The sequence below is a fragment of the Dermacentor albipictus genome, chromosome 8 (genome assembly GCF_038994185.2).
Source record: "Dermacentor albipictus isolate Rhodes 1998 colony chromosome 8, USDA_Dalb.pri_finalv2, whole genome shotgun sequence".
In the NCBI taxonomy this organism is placed as follows: domain Eukaryota; kingdom Metazoa; phylum Arthropoda; class Arachnida; order Ixodida; family Ixodidae; genus Dermacentor; species Dermacentor albipictus.
Genome location: NC_091828.1, coordinates 98,591,968 through 98,596,860, shown reverse-complemented (window position 1 = coordinate 98,596,860; position 4,893 = coordinate 98,591,968). Strand labels below are relative to the sequence as shown.

Here is a 4,893-nt window from a genome sequence, read left to right as displayed (position 1 = left end):
TCCTGCTGCTCGCCAACGTTGCATGCCCACAGCAAGTGCTGCAGCGTCGCTCTGGCTCAGCACGCTTTACAATCGTCGGGCTGTTCGAATAAAGGTCGGGGCAGCAGAGGTGAGGAATCGGCGGGTTCGGATACGCACACCCATGAGCAAAAGTACACGAACCACGGGCTCGCCGTAAAAAACAGAATTTGTTCCTAATTACCGCGCGCAAACGGATACTGATCACTGCACCGAAAAATTCGCAATGCCCAGTTTGGACTGCAGTAATTTCAAGCTGCATTTCACAGACAGAGGAGAAAGTGAGTTTTATCGCGCCATCCCTGGTCCGTGTACTTTTGCTCACGGGTGTACGTGTGTGGCTGCGGCTGCATTTGCACCAGGAGGGGGAGGGGGCGCTTCAGTGGCGCGACTAGGGCAGATCACGTGGGAAGTGGGAAACCGGCAATCAACCATTGATTACTGTCTGACGACAGAAGGAATTCATGATAAGTTGAGACAATCGGTCATTGACGAGGAAGGCTATAACAGCATAGGGAGTGACCATAAACGCATCATATTGAAAATGGGATATGTAGTTGCGAAAGAGAGCAAGGTACGCGAAATGGCCAGTCCAAATTTGAACGCTGAACAAATAACAAATATAGTCACGAGATTCAACGAAGAATTTGGCAAATGGCTAAGAGTGGGAATATATAGTGAGCTCCTAAGTGTAGTAAAGACAGAAATACGGACAGAGAAACAACATGTTCGTTAGAAAGGAAAAAAGAAACCGGAAAGCTGGTGGAGCAGGGAGGTACGAGAAGCGATCACCCAACGACAGAAGGCATCTCGAGAGCACAGGCAGGCAAAGAAGGCGCAGCTGCCGCAGGATTAAGTAGCCAGTAAATGGGAAATATACCGGGAGAAAAAGTCTATCGTTCAAATACTGGTGCAAGCAGAGATAAAAGGTGAAACTGAACGTTGGTTGTCAGAAATACGTGAGAAAAAGAAGGCCGCACCTAGAATATTTTGGAACCACATAATATTATTAGGCAGGAAGTCAACAACAATACAACAACATATCCTAGATGAAGATGAAAACAAACTGGAAGAGAAAGCGGCATTAAATTACATTCGAAAAATAACAGCGGAATATTTCCAAGGCAATGACGAGGTTGTATTTGAAGAAGAAAAAAAGAGAATGGAAGAGAACCAGGTGAAAAAAGGAGCTGGTGCTGACAAATTTCAACTGGAAGAAAGCCGAAGAGAAAATTGCTAAGCGTACAGCCACAGGGCTAGACGAGTTCCCGTTAGGCAGATTATTGAACTAGGACCAAAATTAAGGAAGCTCTGGTGACTACCAGACAGTTGGCGACAAAGTAGAATGAATTTAATTTATAAGGGTAAGGGGCAGAAAGATAGAATTCACTCATATAGACCGTTGACCATTACATCGGTAATATACAGGCTAGCAATGCAGGCAATCAAATTAAAGCTGCAAGCATGGGCAGAGAATAATGGCATTTTGGGAGAACTTCAGATTGGCTTCAGAATAGATAGGCGTTTGAATGATAACTTATTTGTTCTTACTCAGCTAGTGTATTGAAATACCAAGAGTAGAAAGCAGACCGGTATATGTGGCCTTTTGAGACATTACAGGAGCGTGTGACAACGTAGACCACAACATCTTGTGGGATATTCTGGAAGGGGAAGGCTTAGGTGGCGATTGTCTACAGCCTTTGAGAGAGAGCTACCTAGAAAATACTGTTTGCGTTGAATGGGAAGGCATGAGAAGCGAGGAGAAAGTTGATATCAACAAGGGACTGAGGCAGGGGTGCCCTTTATACTCACTGCTGTTTATGATGTACATGGTGAAGATGGAGAGGGCTATAGAAGGAAGTAATATCGGGTTTAATCTCTTATACAAACAGGCGGGTGCAGTAGCAGAGCAGCAGCTTCCAGGTTTATTTTATGCGGACGACATTGTGTTGCTAGCTAACAAGCAAGATGATATTATGCATTGTCTGGTTATAATATTTGTGGACAGGAAGGCGATGATTTCGCTCTGAAATATAGCGTTAGAAATTCAGGTGTTAGGGTATTCAATGAAAACAGTGAATAGACAGTGACGATACAGGGCCAGGAAATACCCCGGGTAACGGAATATAAATACCTTGGTATATGGATAGACGAAGACTACAGATATCTGGAAACAGAAGGAAAACAGAGAAATGCGGCCATAATGAAACACAGAGCGCTTTCGGGATACAATAGGTACGAGGTGCTCCGGGGTATGTGGAAAGATGTAATCGTTCGAGCACATACATTTGGAAACGCGGTTGTTTGCTTGAGATCAGCGGTACAATCAGGACTCGACGGGAACCAAAGGTCAGTGGGTCGCCTCGCAATGGACTCTCACGGGAAGACTACGAATGAAGCTGTGCAGGGTAATATGGGCTGGACTATATAGATTTGAAGTGGGGGAAGCTCACAGTAAAATTGATTATGAAGAACTACTCTGGAATATGGAAGAAAGTAAATAGGCTGGGATAGTGTTGCGGTATCTGTACACGAAAAAACATTGGCTCACAGTGGAGAAAAAAAAAACAACAACTAGGAAGCTTACCAGCAAGTGTGCGGCCTGTAGGGTGGACAACACGGCAACAAGGAACGTCCAGCGTAAAGTCGGAGAGGCTGAAATAATCTCATGGGTGGCGGCAGCGGAAAAGAAACCTGCCATGAGTAAGTACTTAAGAGGAAAGAAACAATGTATGATAACCCGAAGGGAAGCTCATTACTTTTCGAAGCGAGATCAGGATGCATTAGAACACGCACCTAAAAGCGGTAGCCCGGCAGCCTAAAAAGCGGCGCGCTTTTTAGGCTGACGCGGCCCTGTGGCTCGCTAAGTTCGAAACCGCGGTGGTCAGTTCTTCCGTGAGACCCTAGGACCCCATAAACCAGAGTTCTGTGACCGTACGTTTCAACTTTGTAGTGCAAACATATGTGCCACATTATTTGTGACTAAGGTGTTATTAGTGTAATTAATTAGTCAGTTAGCTGTCTAACTTTTTCTTGCAAGTGATCTGCGCCTGGGCGGATAACTAATATACAGTTACGTGACGTAACTTTTGTGAACTGTTTTTTTTAAAAAATGAAGTGTTTGAATTAAAACAAAATAAAGGACTGCATACAACATCTAGCAGCATATATGCGCCGGGCGGGCTGCGCATGCGCATCGATACTGTGACAGCACGACTATGACGACGCCGCTGTATACTTTCTAGATCGCAATAGAATGTCACCTTGTAAAGGGCTCTTGACGTAAGAAAAAGCTTAATTTTATATTAGGCGCAAAAGCAGCTGAACGTTCAATCGCGCACATTCTAACTTGGGCCCGAAAATAATGACGGTAGGAAATGTGGAAAGATTTCGTTTCGTGAAAAGGAAAAGTGAAATAAAAGAAGATAAAGAAGTGTTGGCTAGCCGCTGGCCTATAACCGTGATCAGTATTTGTGAAGGATGTCAACAGCAAGTTTACCTTTTTTTTTCTTTATTCACAAAATGACATACATACATAAAAACACGTTGGCCCACTTGGACCAACGTGACAAGCTACAATTTCTTGAAATTCACTAATTCATCAAGAATACCCAACCAGTCAGGCGGATCTGCCTGTACACGATATATCTCACGTATGAAAATAATGCTTTCAACAAAATTTTCTCGTGCTCAGCGCGCATTCACATCGGCGTGCGTTACCGCCATCCGCGTCTTCCAAAGACTATGGAGGCCCAGGAGCTACTTGCGAGAGGTAGTCGACTCCCTTCGAATACTAAAAGCTCGGTTTTCCCTTCAGTACCTGAGCACAGTAACAAGAAAGAAACTTTACAAAAGCCGGAGACCATTGAGCATGCCTTCATTGAGTGCTGGGATGCAATTTTTTATTGGGACGTCTTGCAAAGAACTCTTAAAAAGGAACTGCCGATAACAGCACAGGGTATACGTTTCCTGCCGGTAGACAGCCATCAGGGCTTTCCGTACGACAGCAACGGTTTACCTGTTCAGAAAGTATAGCGTCACATTAAGTGCCCACCAATCAATCACTCAACCAATCAGCTTCGAGAAAGAAGTGCACATACAAAGCTGAAAAAAAAGAAAAAAAAATTGGCCTGCGCAGGGATCGAACCTACGACCTTCGCGTTATTAGCACGACGCTCTAACCGGCTGAGCTAGCAGGCCATTTTTTTCTCTTTATTGCCGACTTCGACGTTCTAAATCATGGTTTACAAAGGATAAAACATGTGAGCCACGCTTCGGTCAACACGGTACTAAAATCTTTTCAACATCGCTAATTCATCAAATACAGAGATCCATTGCGGTGGATCAGGCAGCGCTTTGAAACCGTCTCTCACACACACAACACTCTCAATGAAATTTTCCCGAGTCGGTCGAGCAATAATGTCTCCGTTATGGAATTGCAGTCTAGTTTTCCACATTGCGTGGAGGCTCAGGACCATAATAAGGTCATACGGGACATCCTCGGTGCTATCAATCGGTAAGAAGCGTATTCCATATGGGTCTAAGGGTAAGTGTTTTTTCAATGTTCTCTGCAGAACATCCCAGTGAAAGATGGCGTCCCAGCAGTCTAGGAATGCATGTTCTATTGTTTCCGGTTTTTTGCATAATAAGCAGTCGGTGGTCCAGGGGATGAATATACCCTTTTCATGAAGCCAGGTCTTAACGGGAAGTGTGTTTGTGTGTAATTTGAAGAAGAAAGATTTAGCTGACGGCCGTATTGGCATTTTTTTCACTCTCTTTAAGACATCTTGTCCTGGGCCTCCACGGTGTGGAAGACGGTACAAAGGTGCAGGGAACATCGTGTCCACGAGATCTCTGTATAGTTTTTTCCTTGTA

At 44.4% G+C, this 4,893-nt stretch overlaps 1 non-coding gene across 1 annotated transcript; it reads right to left on the bottom strand.

The window, feature by feature from the left end:
• Nucleotides 1-4,144: 4,144 nt before the first annotated feature.
• Nucleotides 4,145-4,218, bottom strand: TRNAI-AAU (transfer RNA isoleucine (anticodon AAU)). Its single transcript has one exon. It is a non-coding gene; the product is annotated as a tRNA-Ile (tRNA).
• Nucleotides 4,219-4,893: the final 675 nt, after the last annotated feature.